The following is an 18,633-nucleotide window of genomic DNA, read 5'->3' as shown; positions in this document are numbered from 1 at the left end:
CTCATAACTACGCGGCTGGTTTTCATGCGCGTCGAAGAGTGATTGAGACTTTTTTTTAACCCCCTCCACCCTCCCACATGTCACTAAACATTCCCGTCAACGTGACCAATCCCCACCATATCCCAGCCTTTTGCCTGCTCCTTTGCTTGGTTTTTATAATTTATTCTATTTCTTTATTTTAATTTTTTTTTTTTTTTTTTAATTTTATTTTATTTTTTAACATCATTTTATGCTACGTTTTATGAGTAGCCTATGTCAGTCTGCACAAATCCCCCCACTTTCTCTCACACATTTTGAGTGCCCTGCCTGCGCAAACATTTTCTGGACTGTCCCGTTTTATTTTGGCCATTTTAACATCTTTGTTAATAAATTAATTCATAATCTTTATTAATTACCAAACTAAGAACATAAAGGCGCAATGCGTTTTAATGAAAAACGCATCCAATAGACGGAATGTCCAATGGTGTCGCCACTGAGGCTATAGCTGACGATGCTCTTAGCGTCCTACGAGTACCTACGAGCACCCCTGGAGTACTCGTTAGCTACGAGCGTTTTCAAGACGTTCGTTCCCCACGATGCTTTCGGGAAACGCGGTGAAAACTCTACGATGCCCTTTCGACGCACTTCACGATCCACTTAGGCTAACGACGCTTTCGGGAAACGGGGCCCTGAAGTGAGCGTGCGTGTTTGTGTTGGTGAAAGTTTAAGAAATGTACAACTGTCGGTTCAGCTCTCTGGTGCTCCCTGCTGGCAGTATCACTATACTGTCCTCATGTTTCACAAAAATAGTTTTGAGAGACGTTGTCAGTTTTTGTATGTTGCTTAAATCCTCCAAAGCGGTTGGCAGTAAACATCAGGTCACGGTACGCCACGGTAGGCCACGGAGGCAATGAGCTCGAGTTGAAAAAGAAAAAGCTTACAGCACCTGGTATTCCCAGGCGGTCTCCCATCCAAGTACTAACCAGGCCCGACCCTGCTTAGCTTCCGAGATCAGACGAGATCGGGCGTGTTTTTTTTTTTTTCTTTTGGTGACACCCGTCACTACTTACAGCAACCTGGGCTTCTGAGGAGGTCTCCCATCCAAGTACTATCCAGGCCCGACCCAGCTTAGCATCCGAGATCAGACGAGATCGGGCGTGTTCAGGGTGGTATGGCCGTAAGCGATTAGTGCAGGCGCAAAACCAGGTTTTATACAGTAGCACATAAGGAGTTTGAACGCTGCTGAGGCTCGACGTTACACTTTTACAAAAACAATCATTAGTTAGATATAAACGGCAGTAATTGATTCAGTAGGACTCCTTATCCATGTAAACGATCATTGTGACATCTGAATTCATTAATTATCTGAAATACACTGCGTGTGCGTGTGATGTTAAATGTTTGAACCAAGGTTAACGGTTAAAGTGTCAGAGAATGGGTGGTGATTTTTTGACGTCCTCCCATGATCTGAAGTGAGCGTGCGTGTTTGTGTTGGTGAAAGTTTAAGAAATGTACAACTGTCGTTTCAGCTCTCTGGTGCTCCCTGCTGGCAGTATCACTATACTGTCCTCATGTTTCACAAAAATAGTTTTGAGAGACGTTGTCAGTTTTTGTATGTTGCTTAAATCCTCCAAAGCGGTTGGCAGTAAACATCAGGTCACGGTACGCCACGGTAGGCCACGGAGTCAATGAGCTCGAGTTGAAAAAAAAACAGCTTACAGCACCTGGTATTCCCAGGCGGTCTCCCATCCAAGTACTAACCAGGCCCGACCCTGCTTAGCTACCGAGATCAGACGAGATCGGGCGTGTTCAGGGTGGTATGGCCGTAACCAATTAGTGTAGGCGCAAAACCAGGTTTTATACAGTAGCACATAAGGAGTGAGAAAGCTGCTGAGGCTCGACGTTACACTCTTACAAAAACAATCATTAGTTAGATATAAACGGCAGTAATTGATTCAGTAGGACTCCTTATCCATGTAAACGATCATTGTGACATCTGAATTCATTAATTATCTGAAATACACTGCGTGTGCGTGTGATGTTAAATGTTTGAACCAAGGTTAACGGTTAAAGTGTCAGAGAATGGGTGGTGATTTTTTGACGTCTTCCCATGATCTGAAGTGAGCGTGCGTGTTTGTGTTGGTGAAAGTTTAAGAAATGTACAACTGTCGTTTCAGCTCTCTGGTGCTCCCTGCTGGCAGTATCACTATACTGTCCTCATGTTTCACAAAAATAGTTTTGAGAGACGTTGTCAGTTTTTGTATGTTGCTTAAATCCTCCAAAGCCATAGGCAGTAAACATCAGGTCACGGTACGCCACGGAGTCAATGAGCTCGAGTTGAAAAAGAAAAAGCTTACAGCACCTGGTATTCCCAGGCGATCTCCCATCCAAGTACTAACCAGGCCCGACCCTGCTTAGCTTCCCAGATCAGACGAGATCGGGCGTGTTCAGGGTGGTATGGCCGTAAGCAATTAGTGCAGGCGCAAAACCAGGTTTTATACAGTAGCACATAAGGAGTGAGAAAGCTGCTGAGGCTCGACGTTACACTTTTACAAAAACAATCATTAGTTAGATATAAACGGCAGTAATTGATTCAGTAGGACTCCTTATCCATGTAAACGATCATTGTGACATCTGAATTCATTAATTATCTGAAATACACTGCGTGTGCGTGTGATGTTAAATGTTTGAACCAAGGTTAACGGTTAAAGTGTAAGAGAATGGGTGGTGATTTTTTGACGTCCTCCCATGATCTGAAGTGAGCGTGCGTGTTTGTGTTGGTGAAAGTTTAAGAAATGTACAACTGTCGGTTCAGCTCTCTGGTGCTCCCTGCTGGCAGTATCACTATACTGTCCTCATGTTTCACAAAAATAGTTTTGAGAGACGTTGTCAGTTTTTGTATGTTGCTTAAATCCTCCAAAGCGGTTGGCAGTAAACATCAGGTCACGGTACGCCACGGTAGGCCACGGAGGCAATGAGCTCGAGTTGAAAAAGAAAAAGCTTACAGCACCTGGTATTCCCAGGCGGTCTCCCATCCAAGTACTAACCAGACCCGACCCTGCTTAGCTTCCGAGATCAGACGAGATCGGGCGTGTTTTTTTTTTTTCTTTTGGTGACACCCGTCACTACTTACAGCAACCTGGGCTTCTGAAGAGGTCTCCCATCCAAGTACTAACCAGGCCCGACCCTGCTTAGCTTCCGAGATCAGACGAGATCGGCCGTGTTCAGGGTGGTATGACCGTAAGCAGTTAGTGTGGGCGCAAAACCAGGTTTTATACAGTAGCACATAAGGAGTGAGAAAGCTGCTGAGGCTCGACGTTACACTCTTACAAAAACAATCATTAGTTAGATATAAAAGGCAGTAATTGATTCAGTAGGACTCCTTATCCATGTAAACGATCATTGTGACATCTGAATTCATTAATTATCGGAAATACACTGCGTGTGCGTGTGATGTTAAATGTTTGAACCAAGGTTAACGGTTAAAGTGTCAGAGAATGGGTGGTGATTTTTTGACGTCCTCCCATGATCTGAAGTGAGCGTGCGTGTTTGTGTTGGTGAAAGTTTAAGAAATGTACAACTGTCGGTTCAGCTCTCTGGTGCTCCCTGCTGGCAGTATCACTATACTGTCCTCATGTTTCACAAAAATAGTTTTGAGAGACGTCAGTTTTTGTATGTTGCTTAAATCCTCCAAAGCGGTTGGCAGTAAACATCAGGTCACGGTACGCCACGGTAGGCCACGGAGTCAATGAGCTCGAGTTGAAAAAGAAAAAGCTTACAGCACCTGGTATTCCCAGGCGGTCTCCCATCCAAGTACTAACCAGGCCCGACCCTGCTTAGCTTCCGAGATCAGACGAGATCGGGCGTGTTCAGGGTGGTAGGGCCGTAAGCGATTAATGCAGGCGCAAAACCAGGTTTTATACAGTAGCACATAAGGAGTGTGAAAGCTGCTGAGGCTCGACGTTACACTTTTACAAAAACAATCATTAGTTAGATATAAACGGCAGTAATTGATTCAGTAGGACTCCTTATCCATGTAAACGATCATTGTGACATCTGAATTAATTAATTATCTGAAATACACTGCGTGTGCGTGTGATGTTAAATGTTTGAACCAAGGTTAACGGTTAAAGTGTCAGAGAATGGGTGGTGATTTTTTGACGTCCTCCCATGATCTGAAGTGAGCGTGCGTGTTTGTGTTGGTGAAAGTTTAAGAAATGTACAACTGTCGTTTCAGCTCTCTGGTGCTCCCTGCTGGCAGTATCACTATACTGTCCTCATGTTTCACAAAAATAGTTTTGAGAGACGTTGTCAGTTTTTGTATGTTGCTTAAATCCTCCAAAGCGGTTGGCAGTAAACATCAGGTCACGGTACGCCACGGTAGGCCACGGAGGCAACGAGCTCGAGTTGAAAGAGAAAAAGCTTACAGCACCTGGTATTCCCAGGCGGTCCCCCATTCAAGTACTAACCAGGCCCGACCCTGCTTTGCTTCCGAGATCAGACGAGATCGGGCGTGTTCAGGGTGGTATGACCTTAAGCAATTAGTGTAGGCGCAAAACCAGGTTTTATACAGTAGCACATAAGGAGTGAGAAAGCTGCTGAGGCTTGACGTTACACTTTTACAAAAACAATCATTAGTTAGATATAAACGGCAGTAATTGATTCAGTAGGACTCCTTATCCATGTAAACGATCATTGTGACATCTGAATTCATTAATTATCTGAAATACACTGCGTGTGCGTGTGATGTTAAATGTTTGAACCAAGGTTAACGGTTAAAGTGTCAGAGAATGGGTGGTGATTTGTTGACGTCCTCCCATGATCTGAAGTGAGCGTGCGTGTTTGTGTTGGTGAAAGTTTAAGAAATGTACAACTGTCGTTTCAGCTCTCTGGTGCTCCCTGCTGGCAGTATCACTATACTGTCCTCATGTTTCACAAAAATAGTTTTGAGAGACGTTTTCAGTTTTTGTATGTTGCTTAAATCCTCCAAAGCGGTTGGCAGTAAACATCAGGTCACGGTACGCCACGGTAGGCCACGGAGGCAATGAGCTCGAGTTGAAAAAGAAAAAGCTTACAGCACCGGGTATTCCCAGGCGGTCTCCCATCCAAGTACTAACCAGGCCCGACCCTGCTTAGCTTCCGAGATCAGATGATATGGGGCGTGTTCAGGGTGGTATGGCCGTAAGCAATTAGTACAGGCGCAAAACCAGGTTTTATACAGTAGCAGATAAGGAGTGAGAAAGCTGCTGAGGCTTGACGTTACACTTTTACAAAAACAATCATTAGTTAGATATAAACGGCAGTAATTGATTCAGTAGGACTCCTTATCCATGTAAACGATCATTGTGACATCTGAATTCATTAATTATCTGAAATACACTGTGTGTGCGTGTGATGTTAAATGTTTGAACCAAGGTTAATGGTTAAAGTGTCAGAGAATGGGTGGTGATTTTTTGACGTCCTCCCATGATCTGAAGTGAGCGTGCGTGTTTGTGTTGGTGAAAGTTTAAGAAATGTACAACTGTCGTTTCAGCTCTCTGGTGCTCCCTGCTGGCAGTATCACTATACTGTCCTCATGTTTCACAAAAATAGTTTTGAGAGACGTTGTCAGTTTTTGTATGTTGCTTAAATCCTCCAAAGCGGTTGGCAGTAAACATCAGGTCACGGTACGCCACGGTAGGCCACGGAGTCAATGAGCTCGAGTTGAAAAAGAAACAGCTTACAGCACCTGGTATTCCCAGGCGGTCTCCCATCCAAGTACTAACCAGGCCCGACCCTGCTTAGCTTCCGAGATCAGACGAGATCGGGCGTGTTCAGGGTGGTATGGCCGTAAACAATTAGTGCAGGCGCAAAACCAGGTTTTATACAGTAGCACATAAGGAGTGAGAAAGCTGCTGAGGCTCGACATTACACTTTTACAAAAACAATCATTAGTCAGATATAAACGGCAGTAATTGATTCAGTAGGACTCCTTATCCATGTAAACGATCATTGTGACATCTGAATTCATTAATTATCTGAAATACACTGCGTGTGCGTGTGATGTTAAATGTTTGAACCAAGGTTAACGGTTAAAGTGTCAGAGAATGGGTGGTGATTTTTTGACGTCCTCCCATGATCTGAAGTGAGCGTGCGTGTTTGTGTTGGTGAAAGTTTAAGAAATGTACAACTGTCGGTTCAGCTCTCTGGTGCTCCCTGCTGGCAGTATCACTATATTGTCCTCATGTTTCACAAAAATAGTTTTGAGAGACGTTGTCAGTTTTTGTATGTTGCTTAAATCCTCCAAAGCGGTTGGCAGTAAACATCAGGTCACGGTACGCCACGGTAGGCCACGGAGGCAACGAGCTCGAGTTGAAAAAGAAAAAGCTTACAGCACCTGGTATTCCCAGGCGGTCTCCCATCCAAGTACTAACCAGGCCCGACCCTGCTTTGCTTCCGAGATCAGACGAGATCGGGCGTGTTCAGGGTGGTATGACCTTAAGCAATTAGTGTAGGCGCAAAACCAGGTTTTATACAGTAGCACATAAGGAGTGAGAAAGCTGCTGAGGCTTGACGTTACACTTTTACAAAAACAATCATTAGTTAGATATAAACGGCAGTAATTGATTCAGTAGGACTCCTTATCCATGTAAACGATCATTGTGACATCTGAATTCATTAATTATCTGAAATACACTGCGTGTGCGTGTGATGTTAAATGTTTGAACCAAGGTTAACGGTTAAAGTGTCAGAGAATGGGTGGTGATTTGTTGACGTCCTCCCATGATCTGAAGTGAGCGTGCGTGTTTGTGTTGGTGAAAGTTTAAGAAATGTACAACTGTCGTTTCAGCTCTCTGGTGCTCCCTGCTGGCAGTATCACTATACTGTCCTCATGTTTCACAAAAATAGTTTTGAGAGACGTTTTCAGTTTTTGTATGTTGCTTAAATCCTCCAAAGCGGTTGGCAGTAAACATCAGGTCACGGTACGCCACGGTAGGCCACGGAGGCAATGAGCTCGAGTTGAAAAAGAAAAAGCTTACAGCACCGGGTATTCCCAGGCGGTCTCCCATCCAAGTACTAACCAGGCCCGACCCTGCTTAGCTTCCGAGATCAGATGATATGGGGCGTGTTCAGGGTGGTATGGCCGTAAGCAATTAGTACAGGCGCAAAACCAGGTTTTATACAGTAGCAGATAAGGAGTGAGAAAGCTGCTGAGGCTTGACGTTACTCTTTTACAAAAACAATCATTAGTTAGATATAAACGGCAGTAATTGATTCAGTAGGACTCCTTATCCATGTAAACGATCATTGTGACATCTGAATTCATTAATTATCTGAAATACACTGTGTGTGCGTGTGATGTTAAATGTTTGAACCAAGGTTAATGGTTAAAGTGTCAGAGAATGGGTGGTGATTTTTTGACGTCCTCCCATGATCTGAAGTGAGCGTGCGTGTTTGTGTTGGTGAAAGTTTAAGAAATGTACAACTGTCGTTTCAGCTCTCTGGTGCTCCCTGCTGGCAGTATCACTATACTGTCCTCATGTTTCACAAAAATAGTTTTGAGAGACGTTGTCAGTTTTTGTATGTTGCTTAAATCCTCCAAAGCGGTTGGCAGTAAACATCAGGTCACGGTACGCCACGGTAGGCCACGGAGTCAATGAGCTCGAGTTGAAAAAGAAACAGCTTACAGCACCTGGTATTCCCAGGCGGTCTCCCATCCAAGTACTAACCAGGCCCGACCCTGCTTAGCTTCCGAGATCAGACGAGATCGGGCGTGTTCAGGGTGGTATGGCCGTAAACAATTAGTGCAGGCGCAAAACCAGGTTTTATACAGTAGCACATAAGGAGTGAGAAAGCTGCTGAGGCTCGACATTACACTTTTACAAAAACAATCATTAGTCAGATATAAACGGCAGTAATTGATTCAGTAGGACTCCTTATCCATGTAAACGATCATTGTGACATCTGAATTCATTAATTATCTGAAATACACTGCGTGTGCGTGTGATGTTAAATGTTTGAACCAAGGTTAACGGTTAAAGTGTCAGAGAATGGGTGGTGATTTTTTGACGTCCTCCCATGATCTGAAGTGAGCGTGCGTGTTTGTGTTGGTGAAAGTTTAAGAAATGTACAACTGTCGGTTCAGCTCTCTGGTGCTCCCTGCTGGCAGTATCACTATATTGTCCTCATGTTTCACAAAAATAGTTTTGAGAGACGTTGTCAGTTTTTGTATGTTGCTTAAATCCTCCAAAGCGGTTGGCAGTAAACATCAGGTCACGGTACGCCACGGTAGGCCACGGAGGCAACGAGCTCGAGTTGAAAAAGAAAAAGCTTACAGCACCTGGTATTCCCAGGCGGTCTCCCATCCAAGTACTAACCAGGCCCGACCCTGCTTAGCTTCCGAGATCAGACGAGATCGGGCGTGTTCAGGGTGGTATGGCCGTAAGCAATTAGTGTAGGCGCAAAACCAGGTTTTATACAGTAGCACATAAGGAGTGAGAAAGCTGCTGAGGCTTGACGTTACACTTTTACAAAAACAATCATTAGTTAGATATAAACGGCAGTAATTGATTCAGTAGGACTCCTTATCCATGTAAACGATCATTGTGACATCTGAATTCATTAATTATCTGAAATACACTGCGTGTGCGTGTGATGTTAAATGTTTGAACCAAGGTTAACGGTTAAAGTGTCAGAGAATGGGTGGTGATTTTTTGACGTCCTCCCATGATCTGAAGTGAGCGTGCGTGTTTGTGTTGGTGAAAGTTTAAGAAATGTACAACTGTCGTTTCAGCTCTCTGGTGCTCCCTGCTGGCAGTATCACTATACTGTCCTCATGTTTCACAAAAATAGTTTTGAGAGACGTTGTCAGTTTTTGTATGTTGCTTAAATCCTCCAAAGCGGTTGGCAGTAAACATCAGGTCACGGTACGCCACGGTAGGCCACGGAGTCAATGAGCTCGAGTTGAAAAAGAAACAGCTTACAGCACCTGGTATTCCCAGGCGGTCTCCCATCCAAGTACTAACCAGGCCCGACCCTGCTTAGCTTCCGAGATCAGACGAGATCGGGCGTGTTCAGGGTGGTATGGCCGTAAGCAATTAGTGCAGGCGCAAAACCAGGTTTTATACAGTAGCACATAAGGAGTGAGAAAGCTGCTGAGGCTCGACATTACACTTTTACAAAAACAATCATTAGTTAGATATAAACGGCAGTAATTGATTCAGTAGGACTCCTTATCCATGTAAACGATCATTGTGACATCTGAATTCATTAATTATCTGAAATACACTGCGTGTGCGTGTGATGTTAAATGTTTGAACCAAGGTTAACGGTTAAAGTGTCAGAGAATGGGTGGTGATTTTTTGACGTCCTCCCATGATCTGGGCCCCGTTTCCCGATAACGATGGATCCACGCTCGTACGATCATTCTCACGATGGATCTTGCGATCCATCGTCAATTTCTTTGGAGCGTTTCCCGAAACTCCTCTTAACGTGAACGCGCATTCGCTGCACTCACGACGTCGTAGGATTGTAACTGTCTACTGACACGGTGCTGAAATGGGCTCCGTAGGAGGGGGAGACGCAGGAATGTCGCAGGAAAATTGTGTTAAAAAGGGTTAAAATAAATCCCCATCAAGGACAACAGCAGAGTAGCCTCCGAAAAAAATAGACTGCAATTAGATGAATGCTATAGCAAGACATTAAAACACAATTGATTAGGCTTAAACCGACATATATCAGTCCTAATCCTGAATGCACTGTGCGTTTCACGGCATTTTCCCCCCTGAAATAATTCCATATGACAAAAAATTTAAAATTGCTTGTGTGACAACTACATTTATCTTAATGGGCTGATTTCTGAAACATGCTTTGCGCAGCAAAGAGAGCCGACTTAATCTGATTCCGCATAAGGGTTTCCTTGATTGATAATTTGATTGGCTATAAAAGCCCCTCCGGAAATAGGGTAAGGTATGTATTGATGAGGAATACAACGAAGCCCACCGTCTGGCCCGGTGCATCGTTGAGCGCACGATCGGGAGGTGGAAGTTGCGCTATATTAGATGCCTTCACAAGTCAGGCGGAGGGCTCCAGTTTTCGCCGGCCAAGTCATGCGCCGTGATATGTGTGACGGCTATGTTGCACAACATTGCAGCTAAGGCTGGGGTGGCATTGCTTGAACCGGAGGACGCTGAGGACGATGACGACGAGGAAGATCGGTGTGAGGACGGCCTCCCTCATAACTACGCGGCTGGTTTTCATGCGCGTCGAAGAGTGATTGAGACTTTTTTTTAACCCCCTCCACCCTCCCACATGTCACTAAACATTCCCGTCAACGTGACCAATCCCCACCATATCCCAGCCTTTTGCCTGCTCCTTTGCTTGTTTTTTATAATTTATTTTATTTCTTTATTTTAATTTTTTTAATTTAATTTAATTTTTTACATTATTTTATGCTACGTTTTATGAGTAGCCTATGTCAGTCTGCACAAATCCCCCCACTTTCTCTCACACATTTTGAGTGCCCTGCCTGCGCAAACATTTTCTGGACTGTCCCGTTTTATTTTGGCCATTTTAACATCTTTATTAATAAATAAATTAATAATCTTTATTAATTACCAAACTAAGAACATAAAGGCGCAATGCGTTTTAATAAAACGCATCCAATAGACGGAATGTCCGATGGTGTCGCCACTGAGGCTAGAGCTGACGATGCTCTTAGCGTCCTACGAGCACCCCTGGAGTACTCGTTAGCTACGAGCGTTTTCAAGACGTTCGTTCCCCACGATGCTTTCGGGAAACGCGGTGAAAACTCTACGATGCCCTTACGACGCACTTCACGATTCACTTAGGCTAACGATGCTTTCGGGAAACGGGGCCCTGAAGTGAGCGTGCGTGTTTGTGTTGGTGAAAGTTTAAGAAATGTACAACTGTCGGTTCAGCTCTCTGGTGCTCCCTGCTGGCAGTATCACTATACTGTCCTCATGTTTCACAAAAATAGTTTTGAGAGACGTTGTCAGTTTTTGTATGTTGCTTAAATCCTCCAAAGCCGTAGGCAGTAAACATCAGGTCACGGTACGCCACGGAGTCAATGAGCTCGAGCTGATAAAGAAAAAGCTTACAGCACCTGGTATTCCCAGGCGGTCTCCCATCCAAGTACTAACCAGGCCCGACCCTGCTTAGCTTCCGAGATCAGACGAGATCGGGCGTGTTCAGGGTGGTATGGCCGTAAGCAATTAGTGCAGGCGCAAAACCAGGTTTTATACAGTAGCACATAAGGAGTGAGAAAGCTGCTGAGGCTCGACGTTACACTCTTACAAAAACAATCATTAGTTAGATATAAACGGCAGTAATTGATTCAGTAGGACTCCTTATCCATGTAAACGATCATTGTGACATCTGAATTCATTAATTATCTGAAATACACTGCGTCTGCGTGTGATGTTAAATGTTTGAACCAAGGTTAACGGTTAAAGTGTCAGAGAATGGGTGGTGATTTTTTGACGTCCTCCCATGATCTGAAGTGAGCGTGCGTGTTTGTGTTGGTGAAAGTTTAAGAAATGTACAACTGTCGGTTCAGCTCTCTGGTGCTCCCTGCTGGCAGTATCACTATACTGTCCTCATGTTTCACAAAAATAGTTTTGAGAGACGTTGTCAGTTTTTGTATGTTGCTTAAATCCTCCAAAGCGGTTGGCAGTAAACATCAGGTCACGGTACGCCACGGTAGGCCACGGAGGCAATGAGCTCGAGTTGAAAAAGAAAAAGCTTACAGCACCTGGTATTCCCAGGCGGTCTCCCATCCAAGTACTAACCAGGCCCGACCCTGCTTAGCTTCCGAGATCAAACGAGATCGGGCGTGTTCAGGGTGGTATGGCCGTAAGCAATTAGTGCAGGCGCAAAACCAGGTTTTATACAGTAGCACATAAGGAGTGAGAAAGCTGCTGAGGCTCGACGTTACACTTTTACAAAAACAATCATTAGTTAGATATAAACGGCAGTAATTGATTCAGTAGGACTCCTTATCCATGTAAACGATCATTGTGACATCTGAATTCATTAATTATCTGAAATACACTGCGTGTGCGTGTGATGTTAAATGTTTGAACCAAGGTTAACGGTTAAAGTGTCAGAGAATTGGTGGTGATTTTTTGACGTCCTCCCATGATCTGAAGTGAGCGTGCGTGTTTGTGTTGGTGAAAGTTTAAGAAATGTACAACTGTCGGTTCAGCTCTCTGGTGCTCCCTGCTGGCAGTATCACTATACTGTCCTCATGTTTCACAAAAATAGTTTTGAGAGACGTTGTCAGTTTTTGTATGTTGCTTAAATCCTCCAAAGCGGTTGGCAGTAAACATCAGGTCACGGTACGCCACGGAGTCAATGAGCTTGAGTTGAAAAAGAAAAAGCTTACAGCACCTGGTATTCCCAGGCGGTCTCCCATCCAAGCACTAACCAGGCCCGACCCTGCTTAGTTTCCGAGATCAGACGAGATCGGGCGTGTTCAGGGTGGTATGGCCGTAAGCAATTAGTGCAGGCGCAAAACCAGGTTTTATACAGTAGCACATAAGGAGTGAGCAAGCTGCTGAGGCTCGACGTTACACTCTTACAAAAACAATCATTAGTTAGATATAAACGGCAGTAATTGATTCAGTAGAACTCCTTATCCATGTAAACGATCATTGTGACATCTGAATTCATTAATTATCTGAAATACACTGCGTGTGCGTGTGATGTTAAATGTTTGAACCAAGGTTAACGGTTAAAGTGTCAGAGAATGGGTGGTGATTTTTTGACGTCCTCCCATGATCTGAAGTGAGCGTGCGTGTTTGTGTTGGTGAAAGTTTAAGAAATGTACAACTGTCGGTTCTGCTCTCTGGTGCTCCCTGCTGGCAGTATCACTATACTGTCCTCATGTTTCACAAAAATAGTTTTGAGAGACGTTGTCAGTTTTTGTATGTTGCTTAAATCCTCCAAAGCGGTTGGCAGTAAACATCAGGTCACGGTACGCCACGGTAGGCCACGGAGTCAATGAGCTCGAGTTGAAAAAGAAAATACTTACAGCACCTGGTATTCCCAGGCGGTCTCCCATCCAAGTACTAACCAGGCCCGACCCTGCTTAGCTTCCGAGATCAGACGAGATCGGGCGTGTTCAGGGTGGTATTACCGTAAGCAATTAGTACAGGCGCAAAACCAGGTTTTATACAGTAGCACATAAGGAGTGAGAAAGCTGCTGAGACTCGACGTTACACTCTTACAAAAACAATCATTAGTTAGATATAAACGGCAGTAATTGATTCAGTAGGACTCCTTATCCATGTAAACGATCATTGTGACATCTGAATTCATTAATTATCTGAAATACACAGCGTGTGCGTGTGATGTTAAATGTTTGAACCAAGGTTAACGGTTAAAGTGTCAGAGAATGGGTGGTGATTTTTTGACGTCCTGCCATGATCTGAAGTGAGCGTGCGTGTTTGTGTTGGTGAAAGTTTAAGAAATGTACAACTGTCGGTTCAGCTCTCTGGTGCTCCCTGCTGGCAGTATCACTATACTGTCCTCATGTTTCACAAAAATAGTTTTGAGAGACGTTGTCAGTTTTTGTATGTTGCTTAAATCCTCCAAAGCGGTTGGCAGTAAACATCAGGTCACGGTACGCCACGGAGTCAATGAGCTCGAGTTGAAAAAGAAAAAGCTTACAGCACCTGGTATTCCCAGGCGGTCTCCCATCCAAGTACTAACCAGGCCCGACCCTGCTTAGTTTCCGAGATCAGACGAGATCGGGCGTGTTCAGGGTGGTATGGCCGTAAGCAATTAGTGCAGGCGCAAAACCAGGTTTTATACAGTAGCACATAAGGAGTGAGAAAGCTGCTGAGGCTCGACGTTACACTCTTACAAAAACAATCATTAGTTAGACATAAACGGCAGTAATTGATTCAGTAGAACTCCTTATCCATGTAAACGATCATTGTGACATCTGAATTCATTAATTATCTGAAATACACTGCGTGTGCGTGTGATGTTAAATGTTTGAACCAAGGTTAACGGTTAAAGTGTCAGAGAATGGGTGGTGATTTTTTGACGTCCTCCCATGATCTGAAGTGAGCGTCCGTGTTTGTGTTGGTGAAAGTTTAAGAAATGTACAACTGTCGGTTCTGCTCTCTGGTGCTCCCTGCTGGCAGTATCACTATACTGTCCTCATGTTTCACAAAAATAGTTTTGAGAGACGTTGTCAGTTTTTGTATGTTGCTTAAATCCTCCAAAGCGGTTGGCAGTAAACATCAGGTCACGGTACGCCACGGTAGGCCACGGAGTCAATGAGCTCGAGTTGAAAAAGAAAATGCTTACAGCACCTGGTATTCCCAGGCGGTCTCCCATCCAAGTACTAACCAGGCCCGACCCTGCTTAGCTTACGTGATCAGACGAGATCGGGCGTGTTTTTTTTTTTTTTCTTTTGGTGACACCCGTCACTACTTACAGCAACCTGGGCTTCTGAGGAGGTCTCCCATCCAAGTACTAACCAGGCCCAACCCTGCTTAGCTTCCGAAATCAGACGAGATCGGGCGTGTTCAGGGTGGTATGGCCGTAAGCAATTAGTGTAGGCGCAAAACCAGGTTTTATACAGTAGCACATAAGGAGTGAGAAAGCTGCTGAGGCTCGACGTTACACTTTTACAAAAACAATCATTAGTTAGATATAAACGGCAGTAATTGATTCATTAGGACTCCTTATCCATGTAAACAATCATTGTGACATCTGAATTCATTAATTATCTGAAATACACTGCGTGTGTGTGTGATGTTAAATGTTTGAACCAAGGTTAACGGTTAAAGTGTCAGAGAATGGGTGGTGATTTTTTGACGTCCTCCCATGATCTGGGCCCCGTTTCCCGAAAGCGTCGTTAGCCTAAGTGGATCGTGAAGTGCGTCGAAAGGGCATCGTAGAGTTTTCACCGCGTTTCCCGAAAGCATCGTGGGGAACGAACGTCTTGAAAACGCTCGTAGCTAACGAGTACTCCAGGGGTCCTCGTAGGTACTCGTAGGACGCTAAGAGCATCGTCAGCTATAGCCTCAGTGGCGACACCATCGGACATTCCGTCTATTGGATGCGTTTTATTAAAACGCATTGCGCCTTAATGTTCTTAGTTTGGTAATTAATAAAGATTATTAATTAATTTATTAATAAAGATGTTAAAATGGCCAAAATAAAACGGGACAGTCCAGAAAATGTTTGCGCAGGCAGGGCACTCAAAATGTGTGAGAGAAAGTGGGGGGATTTGTGCAGACTGACATAGGCTACTCATAAAACATAGCATAAAATAATGTAAAAAAAAAATTAAATTAAATAAATTAAAAAAAATAAAAAATAACGAAATAAAAGAAATTAAAAAAAATATAACATAAAGAAATAAAAAATATATAAAAAACAAGCAAAGGAGCAGGCAAAAGGCTGGGATATGGTGGGGATTGGTCACGTTGACGGGAATGTTTAGTGACATGAGGGAGGGTGGAGGGGGTTAAAAAAAAGTCTCAATCACTATTCGACGCGCATGAAAACCAGCCGCGTAGTTATGAGGGAGGCCGTCCTCACACCGATCTTCCTCATCGTCATCGTCCTCAACGTCCTCCGGTTCAAGCAATGCCACCCCAGCCTTAGCTGCAATGTTGTGCAACATAGCCGTCACACATATCACGGCGCATGACTTGGCCGGCGAAAACTGGAGCCCTCCGCCTGACTTGTGAAGGCATCTAAGCGCAACTTCCACCTCCCGATCGTGCGCTCAACGATGCACCGGGCCAGACGGTGGGCATCGTTGTATTCCTCATCATGGACGTCTCCCGGGTTATTCACAGGTGTGAAGAGGAATTATTTCAGGGGGGAAAATGCCGTGAAACGCACAGTGCATTCAGGATTAGGACTGATATATGTCGGTTTAAGCCTAATCAATTGTGTTTTAATGTCTTTAGCATTCATATAATTGCAGTCTATTTTTTTCGTAGGCTACTCTGCTGTTGTCCTTGATGGGGATATATTTTAACCCTTTTTAACACAATTTTCCTGCGACATTCCTGCGTCTCCCCCTCCTACGGAGCCCATTTCAGCACCGTGTCAGTAGACAGTTACAATCCTACGACGTCGTGAGTGCAGCGAATGCGCGTTCACGTTAAGAGGAGTTTCGGGAAACGCTCCAAAGAAATTGACGATGGATCGCAAGATCCATCGTGAGAATGATCGTACGAGCGTGGATCCATCGTTATCGGGAAACGGGGCCCTGAAGTGAGCGTGCGTGTTTGTGTTGGTGAAAGTTTAAGAAATGTACAACTGTCGGTTCAGCTCTCTGGTGCTCCCTGCTGGCAGTATCACTATACTGTCCTCATGTTTCACAAAAATAGTTTTGAGAGACGTTGTCAGTTTTTGTATGTTGCTTAAATCCTCCAAAGCGGTTGGCAGTAAACATCAGGTCACGGTACGCCACGGTAGGCCACGGAGTCAATGAGCTCGAGTTGAAAAAAAAAAAGCTTACAGCACCTGGTATTCCCAGGCGGTCTCCCATCTAAGTACTAACCAGGCCCGACCCTGCTTAGCTTCCGAGATCAGACGAGATCGGGCGTGTTTTTTTTTTTTTTTTTTTTTTCCTTATGTCTTCCTTTCTGTCTCCCTCTTTCTTCTTCGCTTCTCTCTTTTTTTTCTTTCCCCTTGCCTTCTTTCTTTCTCTCCTCTCTTCTTTCTCATTCTCCTTCCTCTCTCTTTTTTTTCCTTTCAGCCTCCCGATCTGTTGCGATGTCAGGTTTTTACCCTGAACATCATCTCCCACGTACACTTCTTGTCCGTCTTTTCTCTGATCTCCAGCTTTTTTTTTTTTTTTTTTTTTTTTCTTTCTTGTTTCTACTTCACCTTCATCTTGTCCAACTCCTTGCTCTTCACCAGTATCGTTGGTTTGCTCGCTGGGGTTTTCTTCTGGAGAATCTTGGCCATTGCATCTGCCCACCCAGCGTTAAGGTTAGTGGGTTCTCCGTCAACCTCCTCAATTCCTTTATCTTCATCGTCTGCCTCATCTCCGTCACTAACTTTAATGTCCTCTTTATCATCAGCATCATCAGCTTCTTCCTCCTCATCATCATCATCGTCATCATCATCCATGTCATTCATGTCATTTTCTCCTCACTACTTACAGCAACATGGGCTTCTGAGGAGGTCTCCCATCCAAGTATTAACCAGGCCCGACCCTGCTTAGCTTCCGAGATCAGACGAGATCGGGCACGTTCAGGGTGGTATGGCCGTAATCAATTAGTGCAGGCGCAAAACCAGGTTTTATACAGTAGCACATAAGGAGTGAGAAAGCTGCTGAGGCTCGACGTTACACTCTTACAAAAACAATCATTAGTTAGATATAAACGGCAGTAATTGATTCAGTAGGACTCCTTATCCATGTAAATGATCATTGTGACATCTGAATTCATTAATTATCTGAAATACACTGCGTGTGCGTGTGATGTTAAATGTTTGAACCAAGGTTAACGGTTAAAGTGTCAGAGAATGGGTGGTGATTTTTTGACGTCCTCCCATGATCTGAAGTGAGCGTGCGTGTTTGTGTTGGTGAAAGTTTAAGAAATGTACAACTGTCGGTTCAGCTCTCTGGTGCTCCCTGCTGGCAGTATCACTATACTGTCCTCATGTTTCACAAAAATAGTTTTGAGAGACGTTGTCAGTTTTTGTATGTTGCTTAAATCCTCCAAAGCGGTTGGCAGTAAACATCAGGTCACGGTACGTCACGGTACGCCACGGTAGGCCACGGAGTCAATGAGCTCGAGTTGAAAAAGAAAAAGCTTACAGCACCTGGTATTCCCAGGCGGTCTCCCATCCAAGTACTAACCATGCCCGACCCTGCTTAGCGTCCGAGATCAGACGAGATCGGGCGTGTTCAGGGTGGTATGGCCGTAAGCAATTAGTGCAGGCGCAAAACCAGGTTTTATACAGTAGCACATAAGGAGTGAGAAAGCTGCTGAGGCTCGACGTTACACTTTTACAAAAACAATCATTAGTTAGATATAAACGGCAGTAATTGATTCAGTAGGACTCCTTATCCATGTAAACGATCATTGTGACATCTGAATTCATTAATTATCTGAAATACACTGTATGTGCGTGTGATGTTAAATGTTTGAACCAAGGTTAACGGTTAAAGTGTCAGAGAATGGGTGGTGATTTTTTGACGTCCTCCCATTATCTGAAGTGAGCGTGCGTGTTTGTGTAGGTGAAAGTTTAAGAAATGTACAGCTGTCGGTTCAGCTCTCTGGTGCTCCCTGCTGGCAGTATCACTATACTGTCCTCATGTTTCACAAAAACAGTTTTGAGAGACGTTGTCAGTTTTTGTATGTTGCTTAAATCCTCCAAAGCGGTTGGCAGTAAACATCAGGTCACGGTACGCCACAGAGTCAATGAGCTCGAGTTGAAAAAGAAAAAGCTTACAGCACCTGGGATTCCCAGGCGGTCTCCCATCCAAGTACTAACCAGGCCCGACCCTGCTTAGCTTCCGATATCAGACGAGAACAGGCGTGTTCAGGGTGGTATAGCCGTAAGCAATTAGTGCACGCGCAAAACCAGGTTTTATACAGTAGCACATAAGGAGTGAGAAAGCTGCTGAGGCTCGACGTTACACTCTTACAAAAACAATCATTAGTT

At 44.3% G+C, this 18,633-nt stretch overlaps 21 non-coding genes and 1 pseudogene across 21 annotated transcripts; all 22 read right to left on the bottom strand.

The window, feature by feature from the left end:
• Positions 1-1,042: 1,042 nt before the first annotated feature.
• On the bottom strand, positions 1,043-1,162 carry LOC130395522 (5S ribosomal RNA). Its single transcript, XR_008898570.1, has one exon. It is a non-coding gene; the product is annotated as a 5S ribosomal RNA (ribosomal RNA).
• A 529-nt stretch (positions 1,163-1,691) lies between these two features.
• On the bottom strand, positions 1,692-1,810 carry LOC130400829 (5S ribosomal RNA). The gene has a single exon (XR_008903302.1). It is a non-coding gene; the product is annotated as a 5S ribosomal RNA (ribosomal RNA).
• A 519-nt stretch (positions 1,811-2,329) lies between these two features.
• On the bottom strand, positions 2,330-2,448 carry LOC130394864 (5S ribosomal RNA). Its single transcript, XR_008897981.1, has one exon. It is a non-coding gene; the product is annotated as a 5S ribosomal RNA (ribosomal RNA).
• Positions 2,449-3,105: 657 nt separating this feature from the next.
• Positions 3,106-3,225, bottom strand: LOC130395465 (5S ribosomal RNA). Its single transcript, XR_008898519.1, has one exon. It is a non-coding gene; the product is annotated as a 5S ribosomal RNA (ribosomal RNA).
• A 526-nt stretch (positions 3,226-3,751) lies between these two features.
• Positions 3,752-3,870, bottom strand: LOC130400213 (5S ribosomal RNA). The gene has a single exon (XR_008902689.1). It is a non-coding gene; the product is annotated as a 5S ribosomal RNA (ribosomal RNA).
• Positions 3,871-4,399: 529 nt separating this feature from the next.
• On the bottom strand, positions 4,400-4,518 carry LOC130395056 (5S ribosomal RNA). Its single transcript, XR_008898156.1, has one exon. It is a non-coding gene; the product is annotated as a 5S ribosomal RNA (ribosomal RNA).
• A 529-nt stretch (positions 4,519-5,047) lies between these two features.
• LOC130395405 (5S ribosomal RNA) lies at positions 5,048-5,166 on the bottom strand. Its single transcript, XR_008898464.1, has one exon. It is a non-coding gene; the product is annotated as a 5S ribosomal RNA (ribosomal RNA).
• A 529-nt stretch (positions 5,167-5,695) lies between these two features.
• Positions 5,696-5,814, bottom strand: LOC130399732 (5S ribosomal RNA). Its single transcript, XR_008902233.1, has one exon. It is a non-coding gene; the product is annotated as a 5S ribosomal RNA (ribosomal RNA).
• Positions 5,815-6,343: 529 nt separating this feature from the next.
• LOC130394552 (5S ribosomal RNA) lies at positions 6,344-6,462 on the bottom strand. The gene has a single exon (XR_008897699.1). It is a non-coding gene; the product is annotated as a 5S ribosomal RNA (ribosomal RNA).
• A 529-nt stretch (positions 6,463-6,991) lies between these two features.
• Positions 6,992-7,110, bottom strand: LOC130395404 (5S ribosomal RNA). Its single transcript, XR_008898463.1, has one exon. It is a non-coding gene; the product is annotated as a 5S ribosomal RNA (ribosomal RNA).
• Positions 7,111-7,639: 529 nt separating this feature from the next.
• LOC130399731 (5S ribosomal RNA) lies at positions 7,640-7,758 on the bottom strand. Its single transcript, XR_008902232.1, has one exon. It is a non-coding gene; the product is annotated as a 5S ribosomal RNA (ribosomal RNA).
• A 529-nt stretch (positions 7,759-8,287) lies between these two features.
• LOC130399031 (5S ribosomal RNA) lies at positions 8,288-8,406 on the bottom strand. The gene has a single exon (XR_008901567.1). It is a non-coding gene; the product is annotated as a 5S ribosomal RNA (ribosomal RNA).
• Positions 8,407-8,935: 529 nt separating this feature from the next.
• Positions 8,936-9,054, bottom strand: LOC130399029 (5S ribosomal RNA). Its single transcript, XR_008901565.1, has one exon. It is a non-coding gene; the product is annotated as a 5S ribosomal RNA (ribosomal RNA).
• Positions 9,055-11,071: 2,017 nt separating this feature from the next.
• Positions 11,072-11,190, bottom strand: LOC130399028 (5S ribosomal RNA). The gene has a single exon (XR_008901564.1). It is a non-coding gene; the product is annotated as a 5S ribosomal RNA (ribosomal RNA).
• Positions 11,191-11,719: 529 nt separating this feature from the next.
• LOC130399672 (5S ribosomal RNA) lies at positions 11,720-11,838 on the bottom strand. The gene has a single exon (XR_008902175.1). It is a non-coding gene; the product is annotated as a 5S ribosomal RNA (ribosomal RNA).
• A 519-nt stretch (positions 11,839-12,357) lies between these two features.
• Positions 12,358-12,476, bottom strand: LOC130394543 (5S ribosomal RNA). Its single transcript, XR_008897691.1, has one exon. It is a non-coding gene; the product is annotated as a 5S ribosomal RNA (ribosomal RNA).
• Positions 12,477-13,005: 529 nt separating this feature from the next.
• LOC130401008 (5S ribosomal RNA) lies at positions 13,006-13,124 on the bottom strand. The gene has a single exon (XR_008903472.1). It is a non-coding gene; the product is annotated as a 5S ribosomal RNA (ribosomal RNA).
• A 519-nt stretch (positions 13,125-13,643) lies between these two features.
• LOC130400545 (5S ribosomal RNA) lies at positions 13,644-13,762 on the bottom strand. The gene has a single exon (XR_008903026.1). It is a non-coding gene; the product is annotated as a 5S ribosomal RNA (ribosomal RNA).
• Positions 13,763-14,421: 659 nt separating this feature from the next.
• LOC130394821 (5S ribosomal RNA) lies at positions 14,422-14,541 on the bottom strand. The gene has a single exon (XR_008897942.1). It is a non-coding gene; the product is annotated as a 5S ribosomal RNA (ribosomal RNA).
• Positions 14,542-17,116: 2,575 nt separating this feature from the next.
• Positions 17,117-17,236, bottom strand: LOC130396009 (5S ribosomal RNA; annotated as a pseudogene).
• Positions 17,237-17,775: 539 nt separating this feature from the next.
• Positions 17,776-17,894, bottom strand: LOC130394206 (5S ribosomal RNA). The gene has a single exon (XR_008897387.1). It is a non-coding gene; the product is annotated as a 5S ribosomal RNA (ribosomal RNA).
• Positions 17,895-18,413: 519 nt separating this feature from the next.
• Positions 18,414-18,532, bottom strand: LOC130395481 (5S ribosomal RNA). Its single transcript, XR_008898533.1, has one exon. It is a non-coding gene; the product is annotated as a 5S ribosomal RNA (ribosomal RNA).
• Between the last annotated feature and the right edge of the window lie 101 nt (positions 18,533-18,633).

The sequence above is a fragment of the Gadus chalcogrammus genome, chromosome 12 (genome assembly GCF_026213295.1).
Source record: "Gadus chalcogrammus isolate NIFS_2021 chromosome 12, NIFS_Gcha_1.0, whole genome shotgun sequence".
Lineage (NCBI taxonomy): Eukaryota > Metazoa > Chordata > Actinopteri > Gadiformes > Gadidae > Gadus > Gadus chalcogrammus.
This window is presented reverse-complemented; position numbering and strand designations above follow the sequence as displayed.